Source organism: Rana temporaria, chromosome 3 (assembly GCF_905171775.1).
Source record: "Rana temporaria chromosome 3, aRanTem1.1, whole genome shotgun sequence".
Taxonomy (NCBI): domain Eukaryota; kingdom Metazoa; phylum Chordata; class Amphibia; order Anura; family Ranidae; genus Rana; species Rana temporaria.
In genome coordinates this window covers 82,171,112-82,192,766 of record NC_053491.1, presented here as the reverse complement: position 1 = coordinate 82,192,766, position 21,655 = coordinate 82,171,112, and the positions used below count along the sequence as shown (strand labels likewise).

Here is a 21,655-nt window from a genome sequence, read left to right as displayed (position 1 = left end):
CAGTATATAGGGCCATACCGGCATACAGGTGTGCAGTCTAATACCAAGTATTTTAAAAGCCTCCATTTTTTCTGTAATTTGAACCACAATTTATATAATGAATGCAACAAGTTACCCTGAACATAAAACAATGTGTTTTCCCAAAATGTTTCTGACATTGCTTTCTTCTGTTATATTTTTACCAGTGTTCTTAAAGAAGAACTGCAGTCTGATCACATAATTTGTAATAAATACATCTGAAGCCTCCCTCCAACCACTTATTTTATATATACTGTGATTCTGTACTTGCCAAATATGCTGCAGATATCTCTCTCCACTGAGTCTGGCAACCATTTTAACTGTGGGCATCTGAAGCTGCTGCCTGTTCACTTCCTGGATTTACACAGACACACAGAGGCACACCTCCAGCTCTGCAGCCCTACAGATCTCATTGGCCCTCTTATGACTTACCCCCCCCTCCCTTCCTGCAAACTCTCATGAGTGAGAGAGAGAGCTGTGCATGATGTCATAAGCCTAGGCTTTTTACCAGACAAGAAACAGGAAGTGGACTGTATAAGGTATTTACTGGCAGAAAGAAAAAAGTTTTACTATCCAAAGTTAAAACAACAAGGGCAGAAGATTTAATAGGTGGAAAGTTGAAAAAATTACTGAAGGTCTGCTTTAAGTTTAGCCAGAAGCAAACTTTGGCCATTTTAGTTTAGGATGGTATTTTTACTGAAAAGAGATAACATTTTTCTTTTTTGAGCTTTTGAATATTGAGATACACATCCCATAATTGTACACCGAATAAGGCCCCTTTCACACTCCCCACATTGCAGGTCCCCTTAGGCCTCCTGGCCACTGATACAGTATGGACAGACAGCTGTAACACAACCCGATTTCCTATGTCATGCTATGATGCCAACAGGACATAAACTGATAAACCATTCCATAATGCCAGGTTCAAGGAGGGTGGGGGTAGCCCAATATATGGGACTAAGGCCAGCCATAGACAGAGTGAATTTATTTCCTGCAGGATGGGTTACAGGAAAGAAATTTACTTGATTCCCCCATTAACATAGACAGTGCTGACAGGGGAATCCCTCCCACAGAGTCATCTTGTTCTAACAGCCTCTAGCAAGAATTACATGTAAAATTAGAGATTAGAACAGTCTTTGTACGGCTTAATAAGGAATACAACAATTTTCGAACCTCAATCAACTAATCACCTCAAGCAAGATTGGCTTTAAAAAAAGAAGAACAAGGTTATGTGCTAGATCAGAGGTAGGCAACCTGGGGCCCTCCAGCTGTTGCAGAACTACAAGTCCCATCATGCCTCTGGGAGTAATTGTAACTGCCAGCCTTGCAATGCCTCATGGGAAATGTAGTTCCATAACAGCTGGAGTGCCCCAGGTTGCCTACCCCTGTGCTAGATGTTTAAGGTATCCAAGACAAAATGTATTTAGCCATTGCTTTCAAGAAGGTATTTAAAGAGAAGGTCCGAGAATTTTTTTTTTTTTAAAGCCAGCAGCTACACATACTGCAGCTGCTGGCTTTCAATAAATGGACACTTACCTGTCCTGCTGTCCCTCGATGTCGGCAGTAGGGTTGCCGGCGTGAAGGCTGAAAGGCTACACTGCCGCCGCCATTGCGGGTAAGGAAACCCGGCAGTGTAACCTTTCGGCTTCACGCCGGGAACCCTACTGCACATGCGCGAGGCCCCGCTCCTCTCTCCTATTAGCCTGGCGGCCAGGGGAGGGAGGAGGAGGGAGCCCCACGGTGATGTCACTGCCGTGTCACGGCCGCGGCCGGACTCCCGGAAGTGGGAAAGGATACCTGTCAAAGACAGGTATCCTCCCCCCCTCCCCCCCGGAAGGTGCCAATTGTGGCACCGGAGGGGGGGAGGAATCCGATGAGCGGAAGTTCCACTTTAGGATGGAGCTCTGCTTTAAAGAATTATATTGGCATTGCATTGATAACTTATATAATATTGCTAACAATTCATGAGTTATGCTTAATGTGGATACTGCAAGTGAATAACACACAGGCAAATAGACATGTCGATAACATTTTAATGTAGGATACTGCTCCCGTTTTTTTTTTTTCCGCGATGGATTGAGCAGGAACAGGGTAAAAGTATTTATTTTTGACAGGGTAAAAGCTTTTTTTCAACTATGTCCCCTTTGGAGAAATTAACCCTCACTTTCCATTTTGGGAACCAATGGAACAAAGGGAAATTTAGGAAAATACTTCAAGAAAGACACCGTATTCGATTATTCCCACCTTAAGAAGATTCACTGTCTCTTTCTGAAGCATATCCAGGATAAAACATAAAAGAAAGATGTGTACTGTAAAGGCCCATAAACACTATCAAATATTCTGATGGGAAAAGTGTGATGAAAGACTGTTGTCAGAAAATCTGACCGTTTGTATGCTCCATCAGACGATTGTTGTCGGATTTTTCGCCAACAAATGTGGGATAGCATGCTTTAAAATTTTCCGACAACAAATGTGTGATGTCGGATTATCCGATCGTGTGTACATAAGTCCATCGGAAAAAAAATCCAAAGTACAAACACGCATGCTCAGAAGCAATGCTCACCATAACACAACATTAGCAGAAGTTGCCCAAAGTGTGGCACTAAAGAGTTGAAAAACCACATAGTTTCATGTTTGTTGGCCGAAAATTCTTTGCCATTTGTATGCAATACAAGTTTACGGCCAACGCCCTTCGGACAAAAGTCCTACGCTTTGTCCACGGAAAATCCGATCGGGTGTACGAGGCTTTAGAGTTATGGACAGCAATAAAAATCTGACCAAAGTTTTACCCCTCTGCACTTTTTGGCTGAAGTTCCACTTTAACCACTTGCCGACCAGCTGCCATCATTATACTGCGGGGATAGCAGACGCCATTACTAGTAAAAAAAATAATAATAATAAAAATGCCATAAATCTTTCCCCTATTTTGTAGACGCTATAACTTTTGCGCAAACCAATCATGATTTTTATTACCAGAAATATGTAGAAGAATACATATCGGCCTAAACTGAGGAAAAAGTTAGCTTTTAAAAAAATATAAATAAATTGGGGATATTTATTATAGCAGAAAGTACAAAATATTGTGTTATTTTTTTTCCAAAATTGTCGCTATTTTCTATAGCGTAAAAAAAAAAAAAAAAAATCGCAGAGATGACCAAATACCACCAGAAGAAAGCTATATTTGTGGGGAAGAAAAGGACATCAATTTTGTTTGGTTACAGCGTCGCACGACCGCGCAATTGTCAGTTAAAGCGGCGGAGTGCCGTATCGTAACAAATGGCCTGGTCATTGAGCAGCCAAATCTTTTGGGGCGGAAGTGGTTAAACACTCAGAACATATTTTCCTACCTGCCATTATTTATAACATTTAGAAATAATAATTTTGTCATTTCAGACATATTTTTGGAACTCTTCAAAAGTTTCAAGTGAATACACCTTTAGCAAACATTGTGATTTGCTGACTGCACATTTTGCACTTTATGAGGTTGATTAAACCCTTAATTACAAAACCTAAGCAAACACTTTACAGAGTCTTGGGTAACAGCTATCCGGTTCTTTTTAGTTATACATGTAAACAAGGGTGAAATGCCAAGAAAGTAGAGTTTGTGGCATGGAGGGTATAAGCCAGATGTTCTGCATTCACACTACCTGTTTGGTTTTGTGTAGCCCCAGACACTGCTGCTGCCTAGAGAAGGATGTGGTTTGAGTTTATCAGAGCTGTGTTTCTCTATTTCCCCACATCACTAAATGTAACTGGAACTGTAAGAGACATCATGGGGGCCATGAAGGCCATTTTGCTTTTCTTCTGACACATAAAGCTACAGCTCAGTATGGCCTTGGCTTTTTTTGCAAATCTTTTAGTCCAGAGAGGTCTGGACTCTTTTTGCTGTCGAGTAGGTTTCCTTGTTTTTGCAGTAGCGGTCCTCCTTGATCCCCACTTTCTGCATCTGCTGCTCTACACTGCACTGTACCTTGCTCCAATTATGGAATTTTGATTATGTAGTCTCTACACAAATGCCAAGTCTATTCTATTCTAAAAAAAGCACAGACCTCTACGAGTATCTTCATATATACACACAAATCTGTATTGAAAGAAATAAGGTGGTTATCATTGCTGACCACTTTCTGGAAATGTTTGTTTTCTGTCTGTCGCCAGGCCTGGACTGGCCATAGGGCACACCAGGCATTTGCCTGGTGAGCCGGAGTCCCTAGTCTACATAATAAGAGCTAGATAATGCAGGGGTCTATATCCCCCCAGGCTGCAGTGGGAGGTAAGCAGCAGCCACGGCCGGAGAGGGCTTACATGCTTGTGTTTCCTCTGCCGGCTCTCCCACCCCGGCAATCATGTCATTCTAACAGCAGAGCAGGGGGCGGGAGGAGCTGGAGAGCTGCACAGAGCGGGAGTCTTTTCATATTAACAAACAGGTAATCACCCACTTGTGGATATGATCCATATCGGAAGCTCCTCCCACCCCCTGCCCTGCTAATAGGATGACATCATCGGCGGGGCAGGAGACACTTGAGAGGACACACAGGCTGAATCCTGCCTTTGCCCTGCCGAAGGTAGGACTGTGTATGGGAGGCAAAGAGGGGCCAATGTGATTAGAGAAAAAAAGGGGGTGACTGCAAGGGGCACTGTGATTTCTAGGGGCACTGTAATGTAAAGTAGCACATATAGGGGACTGCAATATAAAGGGGCACTGTAATGTAAAGGAGCACATTTAGGGGACTGCAATATAAAGGGGCATTGTAATGAAAAGGAGCACATATAGGGGACTGCAATATAAAGGGGCATTGTAATCATTCTACTGTAATCATTGCCCCTGTACAGTGCAATCTCCTTTATATTACAGTTCAGAGCCCATGAATATCCTGCCACTGGCCGGTATCAGAGTGGTTTAACAAAGCTTTTCCAAAAAACGAAATCTTTCCTTTCTTAGGGTATTCCAGTGCTCACTAAAGTCTCTTCCAAGAGGTCACTCCTAACCTATTTTAACCTGAAATCTCTAGCTATCAATTGAAACTTATTTCTAACTAGGGTTCCTGGAACCCATCCACTGGAACCCATCTCTGCTCACTCCATGGGCCAACCACTCCTGCTTTCACTCCACCACCCATCTTTTTAAAAGCTAAACTCAAGAGTCTGTTACAGGGATGCTACCTGTTAACAAAAGGGCAGGACCTTTCCGTTAAGGGGCTCTAACACCTTTGCACATTCATAGTTCTGCAGAAATGCTGTGCTGGTGAAGTGCCTGACTGAGGCCAGGCCAGAGGAGGATTTGTCAGATTTAACATCTAATTTTCATAGGAGAGCACTGGGGGAAGGGGGTTTTATGCTCAAGCAGGTGTAGCTCTGCGTAGACCATATGTGACCCCCTGGGGTATTATTCTACTCAGTTTATCTTTCTCTTTCATTGAGTCTGACATGGCTGGGCAAGTGTCATACAAAGGATTTGCATGCCTGTGGTCTTGCCAGATAAGAGGATCTTCTCACACATAATGCTTTCTATCTGACGGGATAAGAGTATTGCCATATACAGACAACGCAGTGATTATCAGCTCAATGACTATTGTGTATACTGGGATTTTTACGAAAAAATAATAAAAAAATGGAATCTGTTAAAAAATAGCAATTGCAACAAAGAGACACTTCCATTACTTAGAGGCATCAAGTCTCATAAAGAAAAAGAAATGGTAACGGACACGCGAGTGTGGTTAGTGGGAGAATTTACACACTGGATACAATTACATGAAATAAATCACAAATCCAATTTCTGTTTTCTATTCCACTGTGTCGCTCGCCATATTGTGCACCCCAGACTGGGATTGTCCTCCCTCCGCCAAGTACAATGCATACAAATGGCACATTATGCTGGATTCAGAATACAGCTTACAGTATGTCCTAGGGACAAAGCCAGCAGCAGCTTTAACAATAAGAAAACACACTGAAGGCTCTCACAGAACTAAAGGACGGCTGCTAGCAATAACATTTTGGCAATGTGACTAATTAAAAAATAATGAGCGCTTCTGATGACTAGAGCTTTCAGCTGTTTCTCTAATCGGCTGCAGTATCCATAATGAGGTCATCAAATGTTTCTGTATTACTTGAGACTTCATCAGCCAGGTGATATAATGATGTCATAACTGCAAAGAGCAATTTCATTCTTGGATGAGTAAATGGCAGCAAGCCGATTGCAGACCTTGACCTTCATTTGCTGAGGCTGATCCTGGAGGCTGTATGGCAGACAAAGGGTCAGAACTTCTATTACTTCTTGCCATAGCGCCAGGGAACACAAGTAACATATTTGGATGATTATGGCATGGCTATAGCTATTCACCTGTTGGTCTGTGATATTCAAAAAGCAAAACATTAGCAAAACACGCCGGCTCATTTCCATAATGACGTTAATGTGATGTTCAATGTTATAAACCATTGGTATATCCACTTTTTACTTGCCTCTGTGAGACAAGCTATACCAGGCAGTTACTGTAACAGCAAAGGTATCAGTTGCCAATATTTAAAAGAAAAATCCAGGTACACTTTTTTTGCTGTACGTCCAGCCAGCCAATGAACAAACCAGGATGAACCACAGGACGCAACTGAGGCGGGACATTAAAACACAGGACTGTCCTGGCAAATCCAGGACAGTTGGCAAGTATGAGATACCTGACCAAAGACCATCATTACATTAATGTGAATGATCATACATCTGTTTTGACCTAAAGAGGAAGTAACCCCCCCCCCCCCACAAAAAAAAACGGGGGGACAAACACCCTTCAAGCTATGCATACTAACTGATTATGTATTACTTACCTCAGAACAAAGCCCCCACAGCGGTCCACGTCTCCCCCTCTGGCCGCCGACATGTTGTCCCGGAGTGACTTCCGGGTATCGGCACTCTGGCGCTGTGATTGGCCGGAGCGGCGATGACGTCACTCCGCACATGCGCACAAAAACGGCATATGCTGGGGAAGAAACGGCACAGAGTATCGTTTCTTCCCAGCGCATGCGCCGTTTGCATTTCCGGTGGACTACAAGTGAAATATCTCCTAAACGGTCCACGTTTAGGAGATATTTCCACTACCTATAGGTTAGCCTTATTCTAGGCTTACCTATAGGTAGAAGTCCAAAAAGTGGGTTTACAACCACTTTAAAGCGGAGTTTCAGTCTTTTAATGTTTATTAAATGTCAGCAGCTACAAAAAGTATAGCTGCTCACTTTTAATAAATAGTCACTTACCTGCTCCATGGTCCAGCGATGCGGCCACACGGAGCGTCGCTCCTCTCCTCGACGCCTCCATTCACATTCTGGGCACCCAGCCGTGACAGCTTTTGGCTTCACGGCCGGGCACGCACTGCGCATGCACGAGTCACGCTGCACTTCCGGAATGGACAGGCAATTTTCTGGGACCCGTCACGTGTCCCAGGAGATCGCCTAGAGGGAGGGGCAGAGGAGGAGTCGCCTAGGCGGTCCCTAGGTGGAAGTAGAAGTGGGACAGGAAGTCCCACTCCTACCGAAGCCCCCACCCCCCCCCCAAATAAATGACATGCCAAATGTGGCATGTAAGGGGGCGAGGAGTGCTTAAAGCGGAATTTCCACTTTTGGGTGAAACTCTGACTTAAAGCGATAGTAAACACCGCTTGCTCACTTGTACCTACAGGTAAACATATAATAAAGCTTTACCATTAGCTACAAGGAATATCTCATAACCATGCACCTTTTAGGATATATATACTACTTCTGCAGCCAGTGGCATCACTGGTGCATGCATCTGCCCTGTGCCACGGCCGTGGCTCCTGTGCACATACACAGGAGTGACTTAATCGTGGCTCGGCCAATTCATATGGTTGAGCCCGCGAACCCAGAAGGAAGACTGGGTGAAGATGGAAGCTCTGTCAGCGGACGCCATCCCCACTGGGAGAAGACAGTGAGTATCACTAGCGGCTATAGCAGCCGTTTGCGATAGTCACAAGTGAATTTGGCAGGCTGGTTGTACCCAAGTTGATCAAACTTGCTACATTTCGCCTGCCCAGTAATGGTTCAAATCTATGGCCGGCTTAAGCCTGGTACACACTACAAGTTGGGTTGAAGGGAAAAAAAACATCAGCTCCTGTCGGAGCCGCTGTACTCACACTGCGAATGTTAGTACAGCGATCTCCCCCACTGAGCTGTTCTGGCGGTGGAACAGCCCCTGATCGGCCATTGGCGGAGAGCACTGATTGTGATTCAGTGGGCTGCTGATTTTCTAGCATGCTTGTCCAACAGAAGCCGGCCATGAAAGACCTCTACATACACTCCCGACATCAGTCCATGTGTACGGGGCTTTAGTCTGGCCACACTGACAAAGCGGGACACAGTATGCTTTCTTTCATTAACATCCAATGCAGCTTCCAGATCTGTAACCCTTTGTTAGGATAGACAGTGTTCACTCTAGTTTACAACTGATAATGAGATCTGTCAGCACAACGCAGACTGGGTTAATTATAGTAAGCATTAACTCTACAGCCCCCTTGGCATAGCAGGGAAAAACATGGATGTTTCAGAAAAGAGCAAGGAAAATGTATTCAGCATTATTATTATTATTATTATGCTATGTGAATAAGATAATGTAACAAATATAAAGTAAATGTAATCTCGATTTGGAACATCTTTATGTGAGCTTAAGAAAAGCACAATGAGACGTATTAAATAAGTCAGTGGTTAGAGCGCTAATGATGTGTAATGCACAGTAAGTGGTAGCAGCATGTTTCAGTTTAATCAGATCAGAGTAACAGTTTCTGATTGGCTACTGTGGTTTATCACACATTACCTCACTAAATGAACCCAGAGGGCATGTGTGAAAAATACAGTGTGTTGGACGGTGATAAACTTTTACAAAATAGGGAGAGAGCAGTATCCTAGGAAATAATGGATGCAAGTGTGCAAAAGGACTGCAATGGTCGAGGGAAAGACTATAGAAACTTTAATTAAAAATTTAGGTAGATTTGTTTAGTAGTAGAGACTACATATATAAATAGGCACCAAAAAAGGCACCAGGTAAAGAAATTAAAGTGGTTGCAGAACCACTTTTTACATTTTTTCCTACAGGTAAGCCTTATTATAGGTATAATAAATATCTCCTAAACCTGTATGGTTTAGGAGATATTCACTTTGCATGCAGCTGCTGACGTCAGCGGCGCATTCGCTGTGAATGCCCGACTGAAGGTCCGGCAGATGCTGCCGGACCTTGCCGAGAAGAAAACTCCCACGCGTGTGCGGGATTGACGTCATTGCGGCTCCGGCCACTCACAGACCCCGGAAGAAACGCAGAGGGCTAAATGTCAGCTCCCTCGGTGTGGACCGGGATGAGATGCCGACGCCTTGTTCTAAGATAAGCATTTCACAATGAGCTAGTATGCGGTGCATACTAGCTCATTATGCCTTTGCCTCAGGGGCGTACCAACTAGGGGGCAGTCCACCCGGGTGCCACACACTGCCTGGGGTGTAAAGCCGCCACCCCCTGCGAGTGAAGCAGGGGTGCCCGGTCAGGGTGTGGAATGTACCACTACCCAGAGTGACATCCAGAGCTGGCCAAGCGGTGCACCATGCAGTAGAAAGTTGACACTCTCCCTCTCTCCTCCTATACGGCAGGAGGAGAGAGAGTGGGACAGTGAGCAGCACCGAACAGAGGAACAGCTAGAGTTAACCAGCAGGTGATTGGTTGCTAGGTGGTCCCAACAACCAATCATTATCTTGTTATTATAAAAAATAACTCCAGCAGTTCCCGTGCTGCTGTGTCTCTCCCTGCAGGGTGCTGTGTGAAGGGGTCTAGAGGTGCAGGGTGCTGTGTAAAGGGGTCCAGAGGTGCAGGGGACTGTGTAAAGGGGTCCAGAAGTGCAGGGTGCTGTGTAAAGGGGTCCAGAGGTGCAGGGTGATGTGCAAAGGGGTCCAGAGGTGCAGGGTGATGTGCAAAGGGGTCCAGAGGTGCAGGGTAAATGGGTCCAGAGGTGCAGGGTGCTGTGCAAAGGGGTCCAGATGTGCAGGGTAAATGGGTCCAGAGGTGCAGGGTGCTGTGCAAAGGGGTCCAGAAGGGGGAGGGTGCTGTGCAAAGGGGTCCAGAGGTGCAGGGTAAATGGGTCCAGAGGTGCAGGGTGCTGTGCAAAGGGGTCCAGAGGTGCAGGGTAAATGGGTCCAGAGGTGCAGGGTGCTGTGCGAAGGGGTCCAGAGGGAGCAGGGTGCTGTGCAAGGGGGTCCAGGGGTGCAGGGTGCTGTGCGAATGGGTCCAGAGGTGCAAGGTGCTGTGCGAATGGGTCCAGAGGTGCAGGGCGCTGTGTAAATGGGTACAAAGGTGCAGGGTGATGTGTGAAGAGGTCCAGAGGTGCAGGGTGATGTGTGAAAGGGTCCAGAGGGGGCAGGGTGCTGTGCGAAGGGGTCCAGAGGTGCAAGGTGTTGTGCGAATGGGTCCAGAGGTGCAGGGCGCTGTGTAAATGGGTCCAAAGGTGCAGGGTGATGTGTGAAGGGGTCCAGAGGTGCAGGGTGATGTGTGAAAGGGTCCAGAGGGGGCAGGGTGCTGTGCGAAGGGGTCCAGAGGTGCAGGGTGCTATGTAAAGGGGTCCAGAAGTGCTGTTTTAAGGGGTCCAGAGGTGCAGGGTGCTGTGTAAAGGGGTCCAGAGGTGCAGTTGTGGAGAGGGGGTACACAGTAGTGGCAAAGAGATATTGGGGGATGCAGGGGGCACAGTGGGGTGTTTTTACTTTTTAACGTGGGAGGGGGTGCCAGATATAGGATCCGCCCCGGGTGCCAAATGCTCTAGGTACGCCTCTGCTTTGCCTTACAGTTATTTTATTTATTTTTTGTCCTGCGGGTATACAACCGCTATAAGAAGAGCAAAAACATCAACGGTGACAAGTACAATAAAAATATAATGTCAGAGCTTTGCGATCTGTCAGTAGACAATGAAAGTGGATGAAATAAATCACTAGAATTCTTGAGCACATATTGCTAAGCATTTCTTTTCATTACGAGGAGCAAGGACAAGAATCTTGTGGAAAAAAAACATAACCTGCTAAACTGGCTGTCCCATAGATTGGTGAATGTGTAACATCAACAAAACATTTCAATGTCTGTTCTCGCCCCCCCCCCCCCCCCCCCCTTCATTCCATACAAGTATGTTAGCTTTGCGTTTCTGCAGGGAAAGGACTAGACAGACAGATGGAACTGTTAGAATTACTGCAGTGTGTGGGGGAGGGTAATGCAGACAAGGGTGGGGCGCCTTTCCTCGCAGTGAAACGGTTCAATCAAGAATAAAAACAAAAAGAAAGCCTTAAATTGTGCTTTGCAAGAGTCCGTGGTCTGTCAGCAAAGCCCTGGCTTCATCTTTTTTCTGGGATTCTATAAATACTTGTAGAAGTACATGTGTCAATGTTTATACTGTATTCTTATTATTACAAGCTGCTAAAGTGTACTGAGATTTAGGCAGATGTTTGCACTGCTGAATCGCTCTTTTGCTTCGCAATTAACTCTTAAAAAACGTGTGCGGCGCTGGTCAAATTGTTGTATATAGCAAAATATCCTGATGCTTTGTATTTAAGGGTTTGTCAAATCTGAATTTCATTAATAAACATAACGAGAAATTCTTTCCAGAGGTCACCAAACTGAATCCACCTTATAGGAATTACAATAGAAGTCAAACACAACTCTGCTTCAGATACACTATAAAGATCTGCAGGTCAAAGCGATAACCCGTTATTATTCCACGCCGATGATATGTCATCAGGAACACAAGAAAGAGCAGATACGAGGCAAAAAGAGGAAGAATACAGAAGGGAAACAGTAAGAAACGACCTGTTCTTTCATCTCGCATCTCCGTAACCAGTATCTAGCTACAGTGGAACCTCGGATTACAAGCATAATCCGCTCCAGGAGAATGCTTGTAATCCAAAGCACTCGCATATCAAAGCGAGTTTCCCCATAGAAGTCAATGGAAACGTAGATAAATGTGTTCCATATTGACTTCTATGGCATGCAATACCACATGTGGCCAGAGGTGGGGGGGCGTCGGAGAGACTAGGAAATAATCAGAGACTGCATGGCTGCACTCCGAAACCCTTGTAAACCAAGTATTTCCAAATGGCTCTGAATGTCACAGGCTCCCCGCCCCCCACCTCTGGCCAAATGCGGTACTGCACACCGCAGAGGCTTGAATCCTTCTCGTTTTGCAAGACAACACTCGCAAACCGAGTCAGGATTTTTTTTAAATAATTGCTCGTATTGCGAAACGCTCGTTAACCGCATTACTCGCAATCTGAGGTTCCACTGTATTTGAAATCCACCAAACAGACCTGGACCATAATAATAATGATTGACTTATATTCTGAAGAGGATGTAAATTCAATCTGCAACACCCAAGACTTCTAGAAGTGCTGCACCCACTCCTCAGCTTCCATAGTGGTCTGAACTAGTGTTGTACCAATAATACGGATATCGGAGCCGATACTAAGCATTGCCACGAGTACTTGTACTTGTGTAAATGCTCAGATACTAAAACCAATAGCTTCAGACTCAGTTCACATATGTGCGGGCCATTTGCAATGCGATTTCAAAGCCTGGCTTGGTGTGATTTCGTTCAGCGGTTCAGATGCGATTCCAATGCGAATTGTAATGTATGAGATTAGAAATCACAACTGAACCAGACTGAAATCGCACAGGACTCTTTTTCATATGTGAACAGGCTGTAAAAACTCACTGAAATCCAAACTGATGGGAAACCGGTATCTCTGCAAGTGAAATCTGTGTGGTTTTCTTATTAGTTTTCATGTATGTATGATGTGAACGAGCCCTACAAAAACTGTCACATGACACTAAAAATAGGTACAGTGAAACCTTGGATCCTTTTTAATTTTTTTTCCAGATCTGGGCTGGCTCAAAAATAGATGAATTTAAATAGACACAAGTCCATTTACCTCCGGCTGCCCATATGGTAGCAGGTGCAGTTAGTTTGTCTGCCACTAGATGTCTCTGTTGCCATTATGTATACAAAGGAGAAAGTTATAGGCTGGTGAAAGCTCCCCTTTTAGAGACGCCCCTCTTCTCAAGTGATGTCATGGGCGTGGTCAGTGCCCGTATAAGTGTCAGGATGGGAGGGGATTGTGACATGTGGCATGGGAGCCAAACACCACATAACTGTTTAGAAGTAATTGGCTACTGATCTAAGGGCCCTCTGTATAGCTGAAGTCCCAGGAAAGGTGGTACATAACTCAGAAAGAACAGCTGTAACTCTATTTACAGTCTTCTGCTGGTCTAGAGCAGGGTGCAAGATGACTTTTAGACCTCTAATGCGAGTACTGGTGACTCCTAGGGGGTGAGCGTGCCTGGCTAGGCAGAGCTATTGAAGGGAACCTTGATTCTACTTGGTGAAAGAAGCTGAATGCTGTGGACTTAGTAGACATGGGGGAAGTGGTCCCAATTTGGTGGCGCTCCCAAGGAAATCAGGTGTTAAAAGGAAGGTGGCTTACAAAATGATGTGCTGCCATTCTGCGCCTAAACGACAACTCTAAAATGTATTTTCCTGTGTATGGTGTTCAGCACCAAATTCTGTGTGATTATTGTGATGTCAGATGACGCGAAAATACTGCAGAGTTACAGTAAAGTGCTAAAAATGCATTTTGAGTGTGGACATTCCTTTGAGCATTATAGGCCCCCGGGCAATACAGTGCACTGGGGCCCTGTTTACACAATCACGCACAATGGCTGTGTTTGAATGGCCCAGCGGCTGCGTTTGAATGGCACAGCGGCTGCGTTTGAATGGCACAGCGGCTGCGTTTGAATGGCACAGCGGCTGCGTTTGAATGGCACAGCGGCTGCGTTTGAATGGCACAGCGGCTGCGTTTGAATGGCATAGTGGCTGCGTTTGAACGGCACAGCAAATTACTTACAGGGTGAGGCCGAGGTTCAGGTGCAGTGCAGTCACTCACACTCACAGCAAGGCAGGCTCAAATCAGAAGTGCTCCGCTGTCCACTGGCTCCCCTCCCTCTGAGCCACACTGAGTCTGAAGATGGCAGAGGTGGGTGAAGCCAGTTTTCCAGCCACGGAGGCGGTACACTCTGAATGCTGGGGCAGCCACGCTCTGAATGCTGGGGCTGCCGTGGTGCACTCTGACATCACGTGTTGCTAGGCGCTGGGCGGCCGGGGAATCTAGCAACCAGTGCAGTCAAGTGAGCGGCATGCTTCGGCGCCCCATCTCTTAGCCCCCAGGCAACTTTCCAGCATGCCCATGCGAAAAGACGGCCCTGCCTATATTGGATTTTCAAAAATAACTATTGCATGTTTTGCTATTACAATACCGATGTTATAAAATGAAGGTGTATGCTGTGACTATAGGTTTCCTTTAAAGTCTTCAAAGTATATTTTATAAAAACGGCACAAACTGCATAGCCCATTCACAATGAACAGCACTGCAATGCTCTGCACATGGAGAAAGCACGTTGCCATGTGTTATCAAACAGTTGAACTATTTTTACTATTTGCTGAATCACGGATCCAGAAGAAGCATGCCAGTGTAGTCTGAGCTCCCTACCTGCACATCTGTTGTGGATCTGTAAATGACTAAAGAGTGAAGCCAGAAAATGAGCATGACAGCCAGAGAACTCTCAACTCCTAAAATAAGCTGGCAATGGCAGAAAGAAGTATGTCAAATCTATTTCATGAAAGATCCCCTCTTATATCAAAGACAGATTTTCTTTTTTTAAACGTGATTAGTACCATCTTGTCAGACCCAGAGACTTGCAATACTAGAGAAGGACTCCTACTGATGGTGTGACATCTGGCCATTCCACATGAAGACGTTGAAGATCATACTTTTAATTTGCGGAATGCACATTTGGTTCTGGATAAACTGAAATCGGGAGACCATACAGAAACATTTTAGACACATGCCCCTCTTTGGCGAACTTGTATACGGTTTCATATACAACTAAACTTGATGGTTAATTGACTCGCACTACATTGTTTAATGAATACCAGTCCATAACAAGCATAATCTGAATTGTTATTCAACTGGCACCCCCCTGCATTAAATTGTGACTGCTGCTAAAAAAGTGAATACAGTACTCGTTTTTCAATGGATAATTCTTGCCAGCTGGGGGTCATACACTGACTATAGTGTTACAGGGAGAAACTGGGGGAGGGGGGAGTGTGGGGGGGGCATATAAGTGTATCCTGGCTGTGTTATTGTATTCTGAATTCATTTTTGTAGATTAGTATCTATGATATTTACATGTCTTCAAGACCTGCACAAAACCCAAAAACAACAAGCTCAGTCAATGCCTTTGGGTAAGCGGGTAGGTTCATACAAATAATTGGGCATTTGTGCATCCAGACCGGATGGTATATGGCACAGATACAGCCAGAATTGCACTGAGCCCACTTGCATACAGCTATTTCAAGCCTCTTAGCATTCATCAGTTGCAAGATATAGCTGTACTGGCACTATGGTGTAGGGCTTGTCTAGGTTCAACCATTAAGGTTGTAGTGAGACAGTAACATTCTTTTTGAACTGACTCATTACCAAATTAAAGTGGTTCTAAAATCAAAACATTTTTTTACCCTAATGCATTCCCTACATTAAAAAGGTAAACAAATGTTTTGACACTTGCTGTGGCCCCCATCCTTCTTCACTTACCCCCAAAATCCTCCATTGGCTCCCGCTGCTGCCAGTCAAATCCTGTGAGCAGGTATGCTAGGAGGTATGACTAGCATACTAGCTCATTATGTACTACTTACCTTAGATCGAAGCCCCCAAATTCGTCCTTGTCTTCCCCTCCAGCCGCAGCCATCTCTCCCAGAGGTTACTTCCGGGTATCGCCACTCCAGCGCTGTGATTGGCTGGAGCGGCAATGACGTCACTCCCACGCATTCGCGCTTTACCGGCACTTTCCACCATATTTCCATTCAAGACCCAGCATGCACCGTAGGCATTGCTGCCCGATTTTCTGCAAATATCTCCTTAACCATGTAGGTTAAGGAGATATTGCAAGCACCTACAGGTAAGCCTTAATGTAGACTTACCTGTAGGTGAAAGTAGCATCAGAGGGTTTACAACCACTTTAAGGCCTCATACACACGACCGAACATGTCTGCTGAAACTGGTCCGCAGACCAGTCGTCTGTACGTCCGACCGGACAATTTTCCGGCGGATCGGACAGGTTTCCAGCGGACAAATGTTTCTTAGCATGCTAAGAAACATGTCCGCTGGAAGCCTGTCCGTCGGACATGTTCGGTCGTCTGTACGACTTACCGGACATGTCCGCTCGGCCAAAAGCCCTCGCATGTGTCGAAGTGATTCGACGCATGCGTGGAAGCATTGACCTTCCAGGGTCGCGCACGTCGCCGCGCCACGTCACCTCGTATCCTGTCCGCGGGGATTTTGGTTTGATGGTGTGTACAACCATCAGACCAAAATCCGGCAGCGGACATGTCCGATGAAAACGGTCCGGCGGACCATTTTCGTCGGACAGTCCGTCCGTGTGTACGAGGCCTAATAGTTTTACTGTGTCTTTGTGAAAAAAAACAAATGCTCCCTTGCAGTGGGTTTGCCCCCTACAGCAAGAGATAAATGCTTGTTTAGATCCAGAAGGCCACAAAAAGCAGTTTTACTTACCCAATTCTCTACTTTCCCGTAGCCAGCTCTCTCCTCCAGCAGTGGATTGTCCCTTGCCGTCTTCACGTCCTATGCAGGGAGTTCTGCATTGGATTTGATGACATCAGAGGATCGGTTACCGCCGGAATATGGGGGAAAAGAGCCTGCGGAGACCAGTCTTACAGCCTGGAGAGAGCCTTTGGCAGAAAGGAGGAATGGGTGAGTAAAACAACTTTTTTGTGGTCCCCCTTAGACCTCAAAGAGCCTTTAACCCTTACAGTGTGGAGGTAGCCCTATTGCAAGTAAGCATTTTTCCTTTCCCTGGAGTTCAGCTTTAAGGCCTCGTACACACGACCGAGTTTCTCTGCAAAAAACAGCTCCTTGGATTTTTTTTTTGCTGAGGAAACCGGTCGTGTGTACATTTTTTGACGAGGAAACTGTCGAGGATCCTGTCGAGCCAAAAAGAGAGCATGTCTTATTTTTCCTCGACGGGAATGGAGAAACTTGCCTTGTTGAGTTCCTCGACAGCCTAACAAGGAACTCGACGAGGAAAACGATGTGTTTCGCCCGTCGAGTTCCTCGGTCGTGTGTACGAGGCTTAAGATGTTCATTGATGGTCCAATCAGCTCCTCTATATTTATGTGTAGTTTGGTGGATGTCATGCTGGAGCTGTTGGACAAGTCCACTCATTTCGCACTTCTACTGAAGTCTAAAAAGTAGTGTTGGAAAAGACAATTCGAGTTGTTTTGCAATGCCTAGTGCCCCCCTAACATAGCTACTACTTCCTCTTTTATAAAGTAAACTTGTCATTTGAGAAAAATGGACAATGCTATTGTTGGCCTCCTCCTGAAAGCAGTTTCCTGCCTGTCTCTGATTGAATGCCAGGTCACACAGCATGCAACATGAGTGGGGAGAGAGAAAATCAGAATCCCTCATATGCATACTTACTACTGGGATGTAAATTAAGGTAGCCATAGTCAGATGATTCTGGCTGAATTGGCTAACATTTGAGCCTTAGGTGACCCTGTAGACACAACTCCGCTCATCAAAAGTCGATCTTTCGATCAGCTTCTGTTGATGGAGCCGACTGGAAAAATTTTGGTCAAACACTGCTTGCTTTTAATCTCATGCAGGCACTGTCTGGATATCCAGCAGCCACTGCATACAATAGCCGGAAACAGGGAATCCTCTATACATGCTGTCAACCTTGGACGGAGGAACCAATCAATTCACACATGTACGGTATCACCAGTTTTAGAAAGTATTAGGGCTAGAGGATGAGAAAACAAGGCAACTTTCATTTTTAGAGACCACCTTGGCCCTTGTATTTCCCTCATGAAAGCTTTCCTTTAAAGTTGGAACTATATACGAAAAAAGGTCATATGAAGGTCATACATGCCAACAGAGGGGTAGTTTAACCACTTAGGCCCCGGACCATATTGCTGGTCAAAGACCAGAGCACTTTTTGCGATTCGGCATGGTGTTGCTTTAACTGACAATTGCGCAGTTGTGAGACGTGGCTCCCAAACAAAATTGGCGTCCTTTTTTTCCCCACAAATAGAGCTTTCTTTTGGTGGTATTTGATCACCTCTGCGTTTTTTTGTTTTTGCGCTATAAACAAAAATAGAGCGACAATTTAGAAAAAAAATTATATTTTTTACTTTTTACCATAATAAATATCCCCCAAAAATATATATATATAAAAAAAAAATCGCAATAAGCGTTTATTGATTGGTTTGCACAAAAGTTATAGAGTTTACAAAATAGGGGGTAGTTTTATGGCATTTTTATTAATATTTATTTTTTTTACTAGTAATGGCGGCGATCAGCGTTTTTTTTCGGTACTGCGACATTATACTGTAGCGGACACTTTGGACACATTTTTGGGACCATTGGCATTTTTATAGCGATCAGTGCTATAAAAATGCATTGATTACTATAAAAAATGCCACTGGCAGGGAAGGGGTTAACACTAGGGGGCGGGAAAGGGGTTAAGTATGTTCCCTGTGTGTGTGTTCTAACTGTAGGGGGGGGGGGTGGACTCACTAGGGGAAATGACTGATCGCTGTTCATACATTGTATGAACAGACGGTCAGGCATTTCTCCCGCTGACAGGACCGAGAGCTGTGTGTTTACACACACAGCTCCTGGTTCTCGCTCTGTAACGAGCGATCGTGGGTGCCCGGCAGTGATCGCGAAAAAATTGAGATAACTTTACTGTTGTCTTACTTTTTAATTAAAAAAAGTGTATTTTTCCCCAAAAAAAGTGCGCTTGTAAGCCCGCTGCGCAAATACGGTGTGACAAAGTATTGCAATGATCGCCATTTTATTCTCTAGGGTGTTGGAATAAAAAAAATATATATAATGTTTTGGGGGTTCTAATTAGAGGGAAGGAGATGGCAGTGAAATCAGTGAAAAAACGAATTAGAGCTGCTGTTTTACTTGTAATGCCAACGGCCACCACCAGATGGCGCCAAGTCACAGAAGGAAGTTTGGGCCTACACAAGGCAGCAAAGCCACAGCCTCAATAACCGCTTGTCGCGGGCCCGCCGCGCACAGGATCCTGTGCCTTCGCGCGGCGGGCCCACGACGGCCGCAAAGCCGCGGCCTCAATTACCGGCGGGCGCCAGGTCACAATTTCTTGTCGCAATTGCGACCGGGCGACCAGATTTTGTCGAGCCATGGTAGAAACTGCTAAATACCTTTTCTCATCGGCAGTATATAGCAGCCTCGTGACTTCCATCAGTGTCTGGTTAACCTGCCTTACAGATTACAGTACTGTATGAAATAATTGTCCCTAGTGGTCTGTCCAGTGTCCTGCATGCACTTTTATATTATAAATACAGTTTTTGCTGTCTGGAAACTGTAGATTGTCCATAGCAACCAAAAAGTGTCCCTTTATGTCAAAAGTGGTTTTAGAGCAGCTAGAAAACAGCAATATTACATTATAATCACTTGCAGAATTGAGCGATAGCGATTTGTGGGGAAATTCGTCATCAAACACTCAAAGTAATGACAGCGACAATTCTGCAACTGAGAAAATTTCAGTGTTTTTGATTTGATTACATTATTGAATATTTTTTATTATAATTATATTATTTGTTATAATAATTTATAGTTATTTATTATATTATAATTAATGATTTTGTGTTTCAAACTTTATTATACCCGGGATGTCTACTAGACTCTTGTTTGGACATATTTAGGTGAGTCATTCCTAAGAATTACAGGCCTACAGTATAAAAACGCCAAATTTCCATGCAAAATAATGGTACCGCTTTCAGTACCTAACATCTGAAATAATCATACCACCAGGGAGGTTAAAGCTTGTGGGAGGAGTTTTTATTTTCCCCTGATCTTCTGTCTGGATAGTGCCAATTCGCCTTGTGTTGATCACAAGTACCCTTATGCGTTTTTTCCAGTGCTTTTTATTGCCATACCTATTTTAGATGGAGGTTGGCAGGTGACACACACCCCTAGTCACCTGCTCTCCATCTACTCATTAGCACTTGTATGCCTCCACTGAGGAAACTAGAAAAGTTTAGTTAGGACCACAGTAATACAGAGAGCCTTGTAAGCGGCCTGTGGCTTATCCATATATTTGCAAATGTGTGCAACCAATCCTCTGCTTTTAACATACTAAGTTAGACAGTTGAATTCGGCTTGCAATTTGGTTGGTAAGTTTGAGCCTGGTTATTACGCTATACAATTTTACTTATTTACTTATACATACTGTTTGCATCAACACGCATCTCATTTAAAGTCCCAACCCTTTCTTTCTTTCTCCGAAGAAAAAAAAAAACAGCTCCCCAGCAATAGACACAAAACTGAGCATGTGCAGCTTGTCCCCTAATGCTCTGCTCTATCAGGAGATGGATTGAAGTCAGTTAAAGAAAAGGAGGATCAGAGAAGGCAGGATCACACAGCCTTTATACACACTGCAAAGGATTAACCTCTTAGGTTCCACAGTGAGTATAACAAGCATGCTTTACTGCATACACACACTGATTTTGTTGTTGTGGGTTTAGTAACACTTTAAAGCGGGGGTTCACCCTTAGAGGGCACTTTTCCCCCTTAGATTCCTGCTCGTTATTACTAGGGGAATCGGCTATTTATTTTAAAATATGTGCAGTACTTACCCGTTTACGAGACGCATCCTCTCCGTCGCTTCCGGGTATGGGCTTCGGGAATGGGCGTTCCTTCTTGATTGACAGGCTTCCGACGGTCGCATCCATCGCGTCACGATTTTCCGAAAGAAGCCGAACGTCGGTGCGCAGGCGCAGTATAGAGCCGCACCGACGTTCGGCTTCTTTCGGCTACGAGTGACGCGATGGATGCGACCGTCGGAAGCCTCTCGGAAGAATGTCAATCAAGAAGGAACGACCGCTCCCGAAGACCCATACCCGGAAGCGACGGAAGAAGATGCAGCTCGAAAACGGGTAAGTACTGCTCATATTTTAATATAAATAGCCGATTCCCCTAGACCGAACGAGCAGGAAGCTAAGGGGAGATTTTTTTTTTTTTTAAAAATGGGTGAACTCCCGCTTTAATGAATGATGGAACCAACACATAAGAACACAAGCGGTTGCACACGCACCCAAATAATGCCTGGAACAATTCTAAACACATACTGAATTGGAGAAATGGATTGCAGAACAGAAAGATGAGAAATGCCCATGGGTTTCAGGACTAGAACATGTCTCAAATACAGTGATGAAGTGGCTACAAAAGAAGTATTGACATCATCAGCAACAAAGTATGCTTTATTTTATAGCCGACCATTTGTTATTTATTGAGAAGTAAGTTTAGCTCAACCACCCACTGTAACATTATGTATCCTCCCTCCGAGCTCGCGCTTTCCAGCTGCGCTGTCATGAATTTTGCTGTATTTTCCATCGCAGGCAAAAAGCATGTTTTTTTATGACCAATATGGTTTTCAACTTCTGAAAATTATATGTGTATTAGTTGTGTCTAAAAACACAGCTGTCCCATTTTCACACCCACCTTTCATATCAACTTGCCA

At 44.8% G+C, this 21,655-nt stretch overlaps 1 protein-coding gene across 1 annotated transcript in view; it reads right to left on the bottom strand.

The window, feature by feature from the left end:
* KLF13 (Kruppel like factor 13) overlaps nt 1-21,655 on the bottom strand; it is a 112,647-nt gene that overhangs the window by 1,006 nt on the left and 89,986 nt on the right. The gene's annotated exons all lie outside the window — the stretch shown is intronic.